Source organism: Hyla sarda, chromosome 8 (genome assembly GCF_029499605.1).
Source record: "Hyla sarda isolate aHylSar1 chromosome 8, aHylSar1.hap1, whole genome shotgun sequence".
Taxonomy (NCBI): domain Eukaryota; kingdom Metazoa; phylum Chordata; class Amphibia; order Anura; family Hylidae; genus Hyla; species Hyla sarda.
In genome coordinates this window covers 115,955,716-115,972,993 of record NC_079196.1, presented here as the reverse complement: position 1 = coordinate 115,972,993, position 17,278 = coordinate 115,955,716, and the positions used below count along the sequence as shown (strand labels likewise).

At 43.4% G+C, this 17,278-nt stretch overlaps 10 pseudogenes; all 10 read right to left on the bottom strand.

Moving 5' to 3' along the window:
• Positions 1-970: 970 nt before the first annotated feature.
• LOC130286954 (U2 spliceosomal RNA) lies at positions 971-1,234 on the bottom strand (annotated as a pseudogene).
• Positions 1,235-2,710: 1,476 nt separating this feature from the next.
• LOC130286953 (U2 spliceosomal RNA) lies at positions 2,711-2,974 on the bottom strand (annotated as a pseudogene).
• Positions 2,975-4,450: 1,476 nt separating this feature from the next.
• Positions 4,451-4,714, bottom strand: LOC130286952 (U2 spliceosomal RNA; annotated as a pseudogene).
• A 1,473-nt stretch (positions 4,715-6,187) lies between these two features.
• LOC130286951 (U2 spliceosomal RNA) lies at positions 6,188-6,451 on the bottom strand (annotated as a pseudogene).
• Positions 6,452-7,927: 1,476 nt separating this feature from the next.
• Positions 7,928-8,191, bottom strand: LOC130286950 (U2 spliceosomal RNA; annotated as a pseudogene).
• Positions 8,192-9,667: 1,476 nt separating this feature from the next.
• LOC130286949 (U2 spliceosomal RNA) lies at positions 9,668-9,931 on the bottom strand (annotated as a pseudogene).
• Positions 9,932-11,407: 1,476 nt separating this feature from the next.
• Positions 11,408-11,671, bottom strand: LOC130286948 (U2 spliceosomal RNA; annotated as a pseudogene).
• A 1,476-nt stretch (positions 11,672-13,147) lies between these two features.
• LOC130286947 (U2 spliceosomal RNA) lies at positions 13,148-13,411 on the bottom strand (annotated as a pseudogene).
• A 1,478-nt stretch (positions 13,412-14,889) lies between these two features.
• Positions 14,890-15,153, bottom strand: LOC130286945 (U2 spliceosomal RNA; annotated as a pseudogene).
• Positions 15,154-16,629: 1,476 nt separating this feature from the next.
• Positions 16,630-16,898, bottom strand: LOC130289780 (U2 spliceosomal RNA; annotated as a pseudogene).
• Positions 16,899-17,278: the final 380 nt, after the last annotated feature.

The window sequence follows — 17,278 nt, the reverse complement described above, 5'->3', positions numbered from 1 at the left end:
TAGCTCACACATCACTTGGGTATCCATGGTAACTACCACAACATGGTCATCTGCAGTTTACATCTAGCCCGTGGCATTGAATGGCATTTTAAAAGTGCTAAGGGTCCTGGTGCAATAATCCTCCCATGAGGATCAGCCTCAACGGCTTTGTAGATTGCACTCATGTCAGCAACTCCATATACATTTTTTTTTCTTCATGCTTCTTTCTTCATCCTTTTTTCTTTCTGTCATTCAGACTTTCATTCATTCGATCTCTCTCACTCACTTGCTTTAACTCATTTGTTCTCACTCACTCACTCACTCACTCAATCACTCACTCACTCATTCACTCTCACTCACTCTCACTCTCTCACTCACTCGCTCACTAAGTCAGTCTCTCTCTCTCTCTCTCTTTTTCTTTTTATATATATTTTTTTCCGTCTTCTTCTTCTTCTTCTTCTTCTTCTTCTTCTTCTTCTTCTTCTTCTTCTTCTTCTTCAGACCCTGTCATAGCACTAATGCCTTTCCAATACCACCAGCAGATGGAGACACTCCATTGCAACATTGGTTGTGAGCAGCAGTTTCTAAAAACAAATGCCTCATGGCGGATTTCCCATCCATCAATGGATGGTAAATTTTGTTTTTATCATTCACTGACCACAGAAACCAATGCATGGTCAAGCAACAGCAATGACACACCCTTGTGTATAGGCATGAGACCCTCATGTCATTTAACAGGATTCAGCACCACCCACAAGACAGCTACCTGTCATGTCATGTCAAACCTGCACAGGTGTGCTAGATTATTATTATTTAGTTTTATTTTATTTTTTTACACCAATCAGTGTGCAAACATGGTCATTAAAACGCTAAATGAATAGACGTTCATAAACCAGTCAGTGCAACTCATCATTTTGGTCTCCAATTCTCAAACTCAAATTCTCACCCACGGAGGATTAAATGAGAATCTTTCTTGTTTAACACTGGAATGGGGTGGTGCACTGTTCACTACCCGAAGATACTGCCACATCGGGTCAATGCATAGGGCGACAGAAGCAAGCTTCCAAATCAGCTCCCTTTCTCAAAAATCCATTTAATTTATGGTCCCCAGATAGGGAACGTATGTATCAGTATGTGCTCACAAGTCACCCAAGTGCAAGTATTCACACAAAAAAAAACGTGCCTCAGGATGCGATCTGTCGCAAGATCCTTTCTTTTTTTACACTTGATCTAAGCCAAAAGGCCTAGAGGGGATAACCGGGAAAGGGGTGGACCCAACCATGTCCCCTTCATGAGCACTCACATTACTCATAGGAATGGAAGGAAGGCTGGCAGCCAACCAGCCTCCCATACACTTTCTGGGTGGGTGGCAGTCAGCCACCCATACATACATACAGCACAGGCTAAACCCACATCATCACTTAAAAAAAGGACAGGCGACCATTGCACTCTGATGGAGCATTTAGCAATGCAATCCATAGCCTGGCTTTTGCCTGAACCCCCATCACTCCTCCTCTTGCATATAAGACAATATTTCAGATCTGCATATGAAAACAACACGCCTACCTTTGTTGCACATAGCTGCCTGCCTGTCTCTAGTTACCCCACTGGCTGTAGCTGCGTCCCTTCCGACATGGAATAACACCAACTGTAACGATAAACTGAAAATTAACAGTATAAACCTGCATCATTTTGGACTCTGGTATTTGCTGAATCCGGGTGACCTGACAATCGATGGTGGTGCCGCTGGTGATTCTGGCCTTCTTGGAATCTGTTGGGCCTATGTGTTAGCTCACACATCACTTGGGTATCCATGGTAACTACCACAACATGGTCATCTGCAGTTTACATCTAGCCCGTGGCATTGAATGGCATTTTAAAAGTGCTAAGGGTCCTGGTGCAATAATCCTCCCATGAGGATCAGCCTCAACGGCTTTGTAGATTGCACTCATGTCAGCAACTCCATATACATTTTTTTTTCTTCATGCTTCTTTCTTCATCCTTTTTTCTTTCTGTCATTCAGACTTTCATTCATTCGATCTCTCTCACTCACTTGCTTTAACTCATTTGTTCTCACTCACTCACTCACTCACTCAATCACTCACTCACTCATTCACTCTCACTCACTCTCACTCTCTCACTCACTCGCTCACTAAGTCAGTCTCTCTCTCTCTCTCTCTTTTTCTTTTTATATATATTTTTTTCCGTCTTCTTCTTCTTCTTCTTCTTCTTCTTCTTCAGACCCTGTCATAGCACTAATGCCTTTCCAATACCACCAGCAGATGGAGACACTCCATTGCAACATTGGTTGTGAGCAGCAGTTTCTAAAAACAAATGCCTCATGGCGGATTTCCCATCCATCAATGGATGGTAAATTTTGTTTTTATCATTCACTGACCACAGAAACCAATGCATGGTCAAGCAACAGCAATGACACACCCTTGTGTATAGGCATGAGACCCTCATGTCATTTAACAGGATTCAGCACCACCCACAAGACAGCTACCTGTCATGTCATGTCAAACCTGCACAGGTGTGCTAGATTATTATTATTTAGTTTTATTTTATTTTTTTACACCAATCAGTGTGCAAACATGGTCATTAAAACGCTAAATGAATAGACGTTCATAAACCAGTCAGTGCAACTCATCATTTTGGTCTCCAATTCTCAAACTCAAATTCTCACCCACGGAGGATTAAATGAGAATCTTTCTTGTTTAACACTGGAATGGGGTGGTGCACTGTTCACTACCCGAAGATACTGCCACATCGGGTCAATGCATAGGGCGACAGAAGCAAGCTTCCAAATCAGCTCCCTTTCTCAAAAATCCATTTAATTTATGGTCCCCAGATAGGGAACGTATGTATCAGTATGTGCTCACAAGTCACCCAAGTGCAAGTATTCACACAAAAAAAAACGTGCCTCAGGATGCGATCTGTCGCAAGATCCTTTCTTTTTTTACACTTGATCTAAGCCAAAAGGCCTAGAGGGGATAACCGGGAAAGGGGTGGACCCAACCATGTCCCCTTCATGAGCACTCACATTACTCATAGGAATGGAAGGAAGGCTGGCAGCCAACCAGCCTCCCATACACTTTCTGGGTGGGTGGCAGTCAGCCACCCATACATACATACAGCACAGGCTAAACCCACATCATCACTTAAAAAAAGGACAGGCGACCATTGCACTCTGATGGAGCATTTAGCAATGCAATCCATAGCCTGGCTTTTGCCTGAACCCCCATCACTCCTCCTCTTGCATATAAGACAATATTTCAGATCTGCATATGAAAACAACACGCCTACCTTTGTTGCACATAGCTGCCTGCCTGTCTCTAGTTACCCCACTGGCTGTAGCTGCGTCCCTTCCGACATGGAATAACACCAACTGTAACGATAAACTGAAAATTAACAGTATAAACCTGCATCATTTTGGACTCTGGTATTTGCTGAATCCGGGTGACCTGACAATCGATGGTGGTGCCGCTGGTGATTCTGGCCTTCTTGGAATCTGTTGGGCCTATGTGTTAGCTCACACATCACTTGGGTATCCATGGTAACTACCACAACATGGTCATCTGCAGTTTACATCTAGCCCGTGGCATTGAATGGCATTTTAAAAGTGCTAAGGGTCCTGGTGCAATAATCCTCCCATGAGGATCAGCCTCAACGGCTTTGTAGATTGCACTCATGTCAGCAACTCCATATACATTTTTTTTTCTTCATGCTTCTTTCTTCATCCTTTTTTCTTTCTGTCATTCAGACTTTCATTCATTCGATCTCTCTCACTCACTTGCTTTAACTCATTTGTTCTCACTCACTCACTCACTCACTCAATCACTCACTCACTCATTCACTCTCACTCACTCTCACTCTCTCACTCACTCGCTCACTAAGTCAGTCTCTCTCTCTCTCTCTCTTTTTCTTTTTATATATATTTTTTTCCGTCTTCTTCTTCTTCTTCTTCTTCTTCTTCTTCAGACCCTGTCATAGCACTAATGCCTTTCCAATACCACCAGCAGATGGAGACACTCCATTGCAACATTGGTTGTGAGCAGCAGTTTCTAAAAACAAATGCCTCATGGCGGATTTCCCATCCATCAATGGATGGTAAATTTTGTTTTTATCATTCACTGACCACAGAAACCAATGCATGGTCAAGCAACAGCAATGACACACCCTTGTGTATAGGCATGAGACCCTCATGTCATTTAACAGGATTCAGCACCACCCACAAGACAGCTACCTGTCATGTCATGTCAAACCTGCACAGGTGTGCTAGATTATTATTATTTAGTTTTATTTTATTTTTTTACACCAATCAGTGTGCAAACATGGTCATTAAAACGCTAAATGAATAGACGTTCATAAACCAGTCAGTGCAACTCATCATTTTGGTCTCCAATTCTCAAACTCAAATTCTCACCCACGGAGGATTAAATGAGAATCTTTCTTGTTTAACACTGGAATGGGGTGGTGCACTGTTCACTACCCGAAGATACTGCCACATCGGGTCAATGCATAGGGCGACAGAAGCAAGCTTCCAAATCAGCTCCCTTTCTCAAAAATCCATTTAATTTATGGTCCCCAGATAGGGAACGTATGTATCAGTATGTGCTCACAAGTCACCCAAGTGCAAGTATTCACACAAAAAAAAACGTGCCTCAGGATGCGATCTGTCGCAAGATCCTTTCTTTTTTTACACTTGATCTAAGCCAAAAGGCCTAGAGGGGATAACCGGGAAAGGGGTGGACCCAACCATGTCCCCTTCATGAGCACTCACATTACTCATAGGAATGGAAGGAAGGCTGGCAGCCAACCAGCCTCCCATACACTTTCTGGGTGGGTGGCAGTCAGCCACCCATACATACATACAGCACAGGCTAAACCCACATCATCACTTAAAAAAAGGACAGGCGACCATTGCACTCTGATGGAGCATTTAGCAATGCAATCCATAGCCTGGCTTTTGCCTGAACCCCCATCACTCCTCCTCTTGCATATAAGACAATATTTCAGATCTGCATATGAAAACAACACGCCTACCTTTGTTGCACATAGCTGCCTGCCTGTCTCTAGTTACCCCACTGGCTGTAGCTGCGTCCCTTCCGACATGGAATAACACCAACTGTAACGATAAACTGAAAATTAACAGTATAAACCTGCATCATTTTGGACTCTGGTATTTGCTGAATCCGGGTGACCTGACAATCGATGGTGGTGCCGCTGGTGATTCTGGCCTTCTTGGAATCTGTTGGGCCTATGTGTTAGCTCACACATCACTTGGGTATCCATGGTAACTACCACAACATGGTCATCTGCAGTTTACATCTAGCCCGTGGCATTGAATGGCATTTTAAAAGTGCTAAGGGTCCTGGTGCAATAATCCTCCCATGAGGATCAGCCTCAACGGCTTTGTAGATTGCACTCATGTCAGCAACTCCATATACATTTTTTTTTCTTCATGCTTCTTTCTTCATCCTTTTTTCTTTCTGTCATTCAGACTTTCATTCATTCGATCTCTCTCACTCACTTGCTTTAACTCATTTGTTCTCACTCACTCACTCACTCACTCAATCACTCACTCACTCATTCACTCTCACTCACTCTCACTCTCTCACTCACTCGCTCACTAAGTCAGTCTCTCTCTCTCTCTCTCTTTTTCTTTTTATATATATTTTTTTCCGTCTTCTTCTTCTTCTTCTTCTTCTTCTTCAGACCCTGTCATAGCACTAATGCCTTTCCAATACCACCAGCAGATGGAGACACTCCATTGCAACATTGGTTGTGAGCAGCAGTTTCTAAAAACAAATGCCTCATGGCGGATTTCCCATCCATCAATGGATGGTAAATTTTGTTTTTATCATTCACTGACCACAGAAACCAATGCATGGTCAAGCAACAGCAATGACACACCCTTGTGTATAGGCATGAGACCCTCATGTCATTTAACAGGATTCAGCACCACCCACAAGACAGCTACCTGTCATGTCATGTCAAACCTGCACAGGTGTGCTAGATTATTATTATTTAGTTTTATTTTATTTTTTTACACCAATCAGTGTGCAAACATGGTCATTAAAACGCTAAATGAATAGACGTTCATAAACCAGTCAGTGCAACTCATCATTTTGGTCTCCAATTCTCAAACTCAAATTCTCACCCACGGAGGATTAAATGAGAATCTTTCTTGTTTAACACTGGAATGGGGTGGTGCACTGTTCACTACCCGAAGATACTGCCACATCGGGTCAATGCATAGGGCGACAGAAGCAAGCTTCCAAATCAGCTCCCTTTCTCAAAAATCCATTTAATTTATGGTCCCCAGATAGGGAACGTATGTATCAGTATGTGCTCACAAGTCACCCAAGTGCAAGTATTCACACAAAAAAAAACGTGCCTCAGGATGCGATCTGTCGCAAGATCCTTTCTTTTTTTACACTTGATCTAAGCCAAAAGGCCTAGAGGGGATAACCGGGAAAGGGGTGGACCCAACCATGTCCCCTTCATGAGCACTCACATTACTCATAGGAATGGAAGGAAGGCTGGCAGCCAACCAGCCTCCCATACACTTTCTGGGTGGGTGGCAGTCAGCCACCCATACATACATACAGCACAGGCTAAACCCACATCATCACTTAAAAAAAGGACAGGCGACCATTGCACTCTGATGGAGCATTTAGCAATGCAATCCATAGCCTGGCTTTTGCCTGAACCCCCATCACTCCTCCTCTTGCATATAAGACAATATTTCAGATCTGCATATGAAAACAACACGCCTACCTTTGTTGCACATAGCTGCCTGCCTGTCTCTAGTTACCCCACTGGCTGTAGCTGCGTCCCTTCCGACATGGAATAACACCAACTGTAACGATAAACTGAAAATTAACAGTATAAACCTGCATCATTTTGGACTCTGGTATTTGCTGAATCCGGGTGACCTGACAATCGATGGTGGTGCCGCTGGTGATTCTGGCCTTCTTGGAATCTGTTGGGCCTATGTGTTAGCTCACACATCACTTGGGTATCCATGGTAACTACCACAACATGGTCATCTGCAGTTTACATCTAGCCCGTGGCATTGAATGGCATTTTAAAAGTGCTAAGGGTCCTGGTGCAATAATCCTCCCATGAGGATCAGCCTCAACGGCTTTGTAGATTGCACTCATGTCAGCAACTCCATATACATTTTTTTTTCTTCATGCTTCTTTCTTCATCCTTTTTTCTTTCTGTCATTCAGACTTTCATTCATTCGATCTCTCTCACTCACTTGCTTTAACTCATTTGTTCTCACTCACTCACTCACTCACTCAATCACTCACTCACTCATTCACTCTCACTCACTCTCACTCTCTCACTCACTCGCTCACTAAGTCAGTCTCTCTCTCTCTCTCTCTTTTTCTTTTTATATATATTTTTTTCCGTCTTCTTCTTCTTCTTCTTCTTCTTCTTCTTCAGACCCTGTCATAGCACTAATGCCTTTCCAATACCACCAGCAGATGGAGACACTCCATTGCAACATTGGTTGTGAGCAGCAGTTTCTAAAAACAAATGCCTCATGGCGGATTTCCCATCCATCAATGGATGGTAAATTTTGTTTTTATCATTCACTGACCACAGAAACCAATGCATGGTCAAGCAACAGCAATGACACACCCTTGTGTATAGGCATGAGACCCTCATGTCATTTAACAGGATTCAGCACCACCCACAAGACAGCTACCTGTCATGTCATGTCAAACCTGCACAGGTGTGCTAGATTATTATTATTTAGTTTTATTTTATTTTTTTACACCAATCAGTGTGCAAACATGGTCATTAAAACGCTAAATGAATAGACGTTCATAAACCAGTCAGTGCAACTCATCATTTTGGTCTCCAATTCTCAAACTCAAATTCTCACCCACGGAGGATTAAATGAGAATCTTTCTTGTTTAACACTGGAATGGGGTGGTGCACTGTTCACTACCCGAAGATACTGCCACATCGGGTCAATGCATAGGGCGACAGAAGCAAGCTTCCAAATCAGCTCCCTTTCTCAAAAATCCATTTAATTTATGGTCCCCAGATAGGGAACGTATGTATCAGTATGTGCTCACAAGTCACCCAAGTGCAAGTATTCACACAAAAAAAAACGTGCCTCAGGATGCGATCTGTCGCAAGATCCTTTCTTTTTTTACACTTGATCTAAGCCAAAAGGCCTAGAGGGGATAACCGGGAAAGGGGTGGACCCAACCATGTCCCCTTCATGAGCACTCACATTACTCATAGGAATGGAAGGAAGGCTGGCAGCCAACCAGCCTCCCATACACTTTCTGGGTGGGTGGCAGTCAGCCACCCATACATACATACAGCACAGGCTAAACCCACATCATCACTTAAAAAAAGGACAGGCGACCATTGCACTCTGATGGAGCATTTAGCAATGCAATCCATAGCCTGGCTTTTGCCTGAACCCCCATCACTCCTCCTCTTGCATATAAGACAATATTTCAGATCTGCATATGAAAACAACACGCCTACCTTTGTTGCACATAGCTGCCTGCCTGTCTCTAGTTACCCCACTGGCTGTAGCTGCGTCCCTTCCGACATGGAATAACACCAACTGTAACGATAAACTGAAAATTAACAGTATAAACCTGCATCATTTTGGACTCTGGTATTTGCTGAATCCGGGTGACCTGACAATCGATGGTGGTGCCGCTGGTGATTCTGGCCTTCTTGGAATCTGTTGGGCCTATGTGTTAGCTCACACATCACTTGGGTATCCATGGTAACTACCACAACATGGTCATCTGCAGTTTACATCTAGCCCGTGGCATTGAATGGCATTTTAAAAGTGCTAAGGGTCCTGGTGCAATAATCCTCCCATGAGGATCAGCCTCAACGGCTTTGTAGATTGCACTCATGTCAGCAACTCCATATACATTTTTTTTTCTTCATGCTTCTTTCTTCATCCTTTTTTCTTTCTGTCATTCAGACTTTCATTCATTCGATCTCTCTCACTCACTTGCTTTAACTCATTTGTTCTCACTCACTCACTCACTCACTCAATCACTCACTCACTCATTCACTCTCACTCACTCTCACTCTCTCACTCACTCGCTCACTAAGTCAGTCTCTCTCTCTCTCTCTCTTTTTCTTTTTATATATATTTTTTTCCGTCTTCTTCTTCTTCTTCTTCTTCTTCTTCTTCAGACCCTGTCATAGCACTAATGCCTTTCCAATACCACCAGCAGATGGAGACACTCCATTGCAACATTGGTTGTGAGCAGCAGTTTCTAAAAACAAATGCCTCATGGCGGATTTCCCATCCATCAATGGATGGTAAATTTTGTTTTTATCATTCACTGACCACAGAAACCAATGCATGGTCAAGCAACAGCAATGACACACCCTTGTGTATAGGCATGAGACCCTCATGTCATTTAACAGGATTCAGCACCACCCACAAGACAGCTACCTGTCATGTCATGTCAAACCTGCACAGGTGTGCTAGATTATTATTATTTAGTTTTATTTTATTTTTTTACACCAATCAGTGTGCAAACATGGTCATTAAAACGCTAAATGAATAGACGTTCATAAACCAGTCAGTGCAACTCATCATTTTGGTCTCCAATTCTCAAACTCAAATTCTCACCCACGGAGGATTAAATGAGAATCTTTCTTGTTTAACACTGGAATGGGGTGGTGCACTGTTCACTACCCGAAGATACTGCCACATCGGGTCAATGCATAGGGCGACAGAAGCAAGCTTCCAAATCAGCTCCCTTTCTCAAAAATCCATTTAATTTATGGTCCCCAGATAGGGAACGTATGTATCAGTATGTGCTCACAAGTCACCCAAGTGCAAGTATTCACACAAAAAAAAACGTGCCTCAGGATGCGATCTGTCGCAAGATCCTTTCTTTTTTTACACTTGATCTAAGCCAAAAGGCCTAGAGGGGATAACCGGGAAAGGGGTGGACCCAACCATGTCCCCTTCATGAGCACTCACATTACTCATAGGAATGGAAGGAAGGCTGGCAGCCAACCAGCCTCCCATACACTTTCTGGGTGGGTGGCAGTCAGCCACCCATACATACATACAGCACAGGCTAAACCCACATCATCACTTAAAAAAAGGACAGGCGACCATTGCACTCTGATGGAGCATTTAGCAATGCAATCCATAGCCTGGCTTTTGCCTGAACCCCCATCACTCCTCCTCTTGCATATAAGACAATATTTCAGATCTGCATATGAAAACAACACGCCTACCTTTGTTGCACATAGCTGCCTGCCTGTCTCTAGTTACCCCACTGGCTGTAGCTGCGTCCCTTCCGACATGGAATAACACCAACTGTAACGATAAACTGAAAATTAACAGTATAAACCTGCATCATTTTGGACTCTGGTATTTGCTGAATCCGGGTGACCTGACAATCGATGGTGGTGCCGCTGGTGATTCTGGCCTTCTTGGAATCTGTTGGGCCTATGTGTTAGCTCACACATCACTTGGGTATCCATGGTAACTACCACAACATGGTCATCTGCAGTTTACATCTAGCCCGTGGCATTGAATGGCATTTTAAAAGTGCTAAGGGTCCTGGTGCAATAATCCTCCCATGAGGATCAGCCTCAACGGCTTTGTAGATTGCACTCATGTCAGCAACTCCATATACATTTTTTTTTCTTCATGCTTCTTTCTTCATCCTTTTTTCTTTCTGTCATTCAGACTTTCATTCATTCGATCTCTCTCACTCACTTGCTTTAACTCATTTGTTCTCACTCACTCACTCACTCACTCAATCACTCACTCACTCATTCACTCTCACTCACTCTCACTCTCTCACTCACTCGCTCACTAAGTCAGTCTCTCTCTCTCTCTCTCTTTTTCTTTTTATATATATTTTTTTCCGTCTTCTTCTTCTTCTTCTTCTTCTTCTTCTTCAGACCCTGTCATAGCACTAATGCCTTTCCAATACCACCAGCAGATGGAGACACTCCATTGCAACATTGGTTGTGAGCAGCAGTTTCTAAAAACAAATGCCTCATGGCGGATTTCCCATCCATCAATGGATGGTAAATTTTGTTTTTATCATTCACTGACCACAGAAACCAATGCATGGTCAAGCAACAGCAATGACACACCCTTGTGTATAGGCATGAGACCCTCATGTCATTTAACAGGATTCAGCACCACCCACAAGACAGCTACCTGTCATGTCATGTCAAACCTGCACAGGTGTGCTAGATTATTATTATTTAGTTTTATTTTATTTTTTTACACCAATCAGTGTGCAAACATGGTCATTAAAACGCTAAATGAATAGACGTTCATAAACCAGTCAGTGCAACTCATCATTTTGGTCTCCAATTCTCAAACTCAAATTCTCACCCACGGAGGATTAAATGAGAATCTTTCTTGTTTAACACTGGAATGGGGTGGTGCACTGTTCACTACCCGAAGATACTGCCACATCGGGTCAATGCATAGGGCGACAGAAGCAAGCTTCCAAATCAGCTCCCTTTCTCAAAAATCCATTTAATTTATGGTCCCCAGATAGGGAACGTATGTATCAGTATGTGCTCACAAGTCACCCAAGTGCAAGTATTCACACAAAAAAAAACGTGCCTCAGGATGCGATCTGTCGCAAGATCCTTTCTTTTTTTACACTTGATCTAAGCCAAAAGGCCTAGAGGGGATAACCGGGAAAGGGGTGGACCCAACCATGTCCCCTTCATGAGCACTCACATTACTCATAGGAATGGAAGGAAGGCTGGCAGCCAACCAGCCTCCCATACACTTTCTGGGTGGGTGGCAGTCAGCCACCCATACATACATACAGCACAGGCTAAACCCACATCATCACTTAAAAAAAGGACAGGCGACCATTGCACTCTGATGGAGCATTTAGCAATGCAATCCATAGCCTGGCTTTTGCCTGAACCCCCATCACTCCTCCTCTTGCATATAAGACAATATTTCAGATCTGCATATGAAAACAACACGCCTACCTTTGTTGCACATAGCTGCCTGCCTGTCTCTAGTTACCCCACTGGCTGTAGCTGCGTCCCTTCCGACATGGAATAACACCAACTGTAACGATAAACTGAAAATTAACAGTATAAACCTGCATCATTTTGGACTCTGGTATTTGCTGAATCCGGGTGACCTGACAATCGATGGTGGTGCCGCTGGTGATTCTGGCCTTCTTGGAATCTGTTGGGCCTATGTGTTAGCTCACACATCACTTGGGTATCCATGGTAACTACCACAACATGGTCATCTGCAGTTTACATCTAGCCCGTGGCATTGAATGGCATTTTAAAAGTGCTAAGGGTCCTGGTGCAATAATCCTCCCATGAGGATCAGCCTCAACGGCTTTGTAGATTGCACTCATGTCAGCAACTCCATATACATTTTTTTTTCTTCATGCTTCTTTCTTCATCCTTTTTTCTTTCTGTCATTCAGACTTTCATTCATTCGATCTCTCTCACTCACTTGCTTTAACTCATTTGTTCTCACTCACTCACTCACTCACTCAATCACTCACTCACTCATTCACTCTCACTCACTCTCACTCTCTCACTCACTCGCTCACTAAGTCAGTCTCTCTCTCTCTCTCTCTTTTTCTTTTTATATATATTTTTTTCCGTCTTCTTCTTCTTCTTCTTCTTCTTCTTCTTCAGACCCTGTCATAGCACTAATGCCTTTCCAATACCACCAGCAGATGGAGACACTCCATTGCAACATTGGTTGTGAGCAGCAGTTTCTAAAAACAAATGCCTCATGGCGGATTTCCCATCCATCAATGGATGGTAAATTTTGTTTTTATCATTCACTGACCACAGAAACCAATGCATGGTCAAGCAACAGCAATGACACACCCTTGTGTATAGGCATGAGACCCTCATGTCATTTAACAGGATTCAGCACCACCCACAAGACAGCTACCTGTCATGTCATGTCAAACCTGCACAGGTGTGCTAGATTATTATTATTTAGTTTTATTTTATTTTTTTACACCAATCAGTGTGCAAACATGGTCATTAAAACGCTAAATGAATAGACGTTCATAAACCAGTCAGTGCAACTCATCATTTTGGTCTCCAATTCTCAAACTCAAATTCTCACCCACGGAGGATTAAATGAGAATCTTTCTTGTTTAACACTGGAATGGGGTGGTGCACTGTTCACTACCCGAAGATACTGCCACATCGGGTCAATGCATAGGGCGACAGAAGCAAGCTTCCAAATCAGCTCCCTTTCTCAAAAATCCATTTAATTTATGGTCCCCAGATAGGGAACGTATGTATCAGTATGTGCTCACAAGTCACCCAAGTGCAAGTATTCACACAAAAAAAAACGTGCCTCAGGATGCGATCTGTCGCAAGATCCTTTCTTTTTTTACACTTGATCTAAGCCAAAAGGCCTAGAGGGGATAACCGGGAAAGGGGTGGACCCAACCATGTCCCCTTCATGAGCACTCACATTACTCATAGGAATGGAAGGAAGGCTGGCAGCCAACCAGCCTCCCATACACTTTCTGGGTGGGTGGCAGTCAGCCACCCATACATACATACAGCACAGGCTAAACCCACATCATCACTTAAAAAAAGGACAGGCGACCATTGCACTCTGATGGAGCATTTAGCAATGCAATCCATAGCCTGGCTTTTGCCTGAACCCCCATCACTCCTCCTCTTGCATATAAGACAATATTTCAGATCTGCATATGAAAACAACACGCCTACCTTTGTTGCACATAGCTGCCTGCCTGTCTCTAGTTACCCCACTGGCTGTAGCTGCGTCCCTTCCGACATGGAATAACACCAACTGTAACGATAAACTGAAAATTAACAGTATAAACCTGCATCATTTTGGACTCTGGTATTTGCTGAATCCGGGTGACCTGACAATCGATGGTGGTGCCGCTGGTGATTCTGGCCTTCTTGGAATCTGTTGGGCCTATGTGTTAGCTCACACATCACTTGGGTATCCATGGTAACTACCACAACATGGTCATCTGCAGTTTACATCTAGCCCGTGGCATTGAATGGCATTTTAAAAGTGCTAAGGGTCCTGGTGCAATAATCCTCCCATGAGGATCAGCCTCAACGGCTTTGTAGATTGCACTCATGTCAGCAACTCCATATACATTTTTTTTTCTTCATGCTTCTTTCTTCATCCTTTTTTCTTTCTGTCATTCAGACTTTCATTCATTCGATCTCTCTCACTCACTTGCTTTAACTCATTTGTTCTCACTCACTCACTCACTCACTCATCATCACTCACTCACTCATTCACTCTCACTCACTCTCACTCTCTCACTCACTCGCTCACTAAGTCAGTCTCTCTCTCTCTCTCTCTTTTTCTTTTTATATATATTTTTTTCCGTCTTCTTCTTCTTCTTCTTCTTCTTCTTCTTCAGACCCTGTCATAGCACTAATGCCTTTCCAATACCACCAGCAGATGGAGACACTCCATTGCAACATTGGTTGTGAGCAGCAGTTTCTAAAAACAAATGCCTCATGGCGGATTTCCCATCCATCAATGGATGGTAAATTTTGTTTTTATCATTCACTGACCACAGAAACCAATGCATGGTCAAGCAACAGCAATGACACACCCTTGTGTATAGGCATGAGACCCTCATGTCATTTAACAGGATTCAGCACCACCCACAAGACAGCTACCTGTCATGTCATGTCAAACCTGCACAGGTGTGCTAGATTATTATTATTTAGTTTTATTTTATTTTTTTACACCAATCAGTGTGCAAACATGGTCATTAAAACGCTAAATGAATAGACGTTCATAAACCAGTCAGTGCAACTCATCATTTTGGTCTCCAATTCTCAAACTCAAATTCTCACCCACGGAGGATTAAATGAGAATCTTTCTTGTTTAACACTGGAATGGGGTGGTGCACTGTTCACTACCCGAAGATACTGCCACATCGGGTCAATGCATAGGGCGACAGAAGCAAGCTTCCAAATCAGCTCCCTTTCTCAAAAATCCATTTAATTTATGGTCCCCAGATAGGGAACGTATGTATCAGTATGTGCTCACAAGTCACCCAAGTGCAAGTATTCACACAAAAAAAAACGTGCCTCAGGATGCGATCTGTCGCAAGATCCTTTCTTTTTTTACACTTGATCTAAGCCAAAAGGCCTAGAGGGGATAACCGGGAAAGGGGTGGACCCAACCATGTCCCCTTCATGAGCACTCACATTACTCATAGGAATGGAAGGAAGGCTGGCAGCCAACCAGCCTCCCATACACTTTCTGGGTGGGTGGCAGTCAGCCACCCATACATACATACAGCACAGGCTAAACCCACATCATCACTTAAAAAAAGGACAGGCGACCATTGCACTCTGATGGAGCATTTAGCAATGCAATCCATAGCCTGGCTTTTGCCTGAACCCCCATCACTCCTCCTCTTGCATATAAGACAATATTTCAGATCTGCATATGAAAACAACACGCCTACCTTTGTTGCACATAGCTGCCTGCCTGTCTCTAGTTACCCCACTGGCTGTAGCTGCGTCCCTTCCGACATGGAATAACACCAACTGTAACGATAAACTGAAAATTAACAGTATAAACCTGCATCATTTTGGACTCTGGTATTTGCTGAATCCGGGTGACCTGACAATCGATGGTGGTGCCGCTGGTGATTCTGGCCTTCTTGGAATCTGTTGGGCCTATGTGTTAGCTCACACATCACTTGGGTATCCATGGTAACTACCACAACATGGTCATCTGCAGTTTACATCTAGCCCGTGGCATTGAATGGCATTTTAAAAGTGCTAAGGGTCCTGGTGCAATAATCCTCCCATGAGGATCAGCCTCAACGGCTTTGTAGATTGCACTCATGTCAGCAACTCCATATACATTTTTTTTTCTTCATGCTTCTTTCTTCATCCTTTTTTCTTTCTGTCATTCAGACTTTCATTCATTCGATCTCTCTCACTCACTTGCTTTAACTCATTTGTTCTCACTCACTCACTCACTCACTCAATCACTCACTCACTCATTCACTCTCACTCACTCTCACTCTCTCACTCACTCGCTCACTAAGTCAGTCTCTCTCTCTCTCTCTCTTTTTCTTTTTATATATATTTTTTTCCGTCTTCTTCTTCTTCTTCTTCTTCTTCTTCTTCAGACCCTGTCATAGCACTAATGCCTTTCCAATACCACCAGCAGATGGAGACACTCCATTGCAACATTGGTTGTGAGCAGCAGTTTCTAAAAACAAATGCCTCATGGCGGATTTCCCATCCATCAATGGATGGTAAATTTTGTTTTTATCATTCACTGACCACAGAAACCAATGCATGGTCAAGCAACAGCAATGACACACCCTTGTGTATAGGCATGAGACCCTCATGTCATTTAACAGGATTCAGCACCACCCACAAGACAGCTACCTGTCATGTCATGTCAAACCTGCACAGGTGTGCTAGATTATTATTATTTAGTTTTATTTTATTTTTTTACACCAATCAGTGTGCAAACATGGTCATTAAAACGCTAAATGAATAGACGTTCATAAACCAGTCAGTGCAACTCATCATTTTGGTCTCCAATTCTCAAACTCAAATTCTCACCCACGGAGGATTAAATGAGAATCTTTCTTGTTTAACACTGGAATGGGGTGGTGCACTGTTCACTACCCGAAGATACTGCCACATCGGGTCAATGCATAGGGTAGGGCGACAGAAGCAAGCTTCCAAATCAGCTCCCTTTCTCAAAAATCCATTTAATTTATGGTCCCCAGATAGGGAACGTATGTATCAGTATGTGCTCACAAGTCACCCAAGTGCAAGTATTCACACAAAAAAAAACGTGCCTCAGGATGCGATCTGTCGCAAGATCCTTTCTTTTTTTACACTTGATCTAAGCCAAAAGGCCTAGAGGGGATAACCGGGAAAGGGGTGGACCCAACCATGTCCCCTTCATGAGCACTCACATTACTCATAGGAATGGAAGGAAGGCTGGCAGCCAACCAGCCTCCCATACACTTTCTGGGTGGGTGGCAGTCAGCCACCCATACATACATACAGCACAGGCTAAACCCACATCATCACTTAAAAAAAGGACAGGCGACCATTGCACTCTGATGGAGCATTTAGCAATGCAATCCATAGCCTGGCTTTTGCCTGAACCCCCATCACTCCTCCTCTTGCATATAAGACAATATTTCAGATCTGCATATGAAAACAACACGCCTACCTTTGTTGCACATAGCTGCCTGCCTGTCTCTAGTTACCCCACTGGCTGTAGCTGCGTCCCTTCCGACAT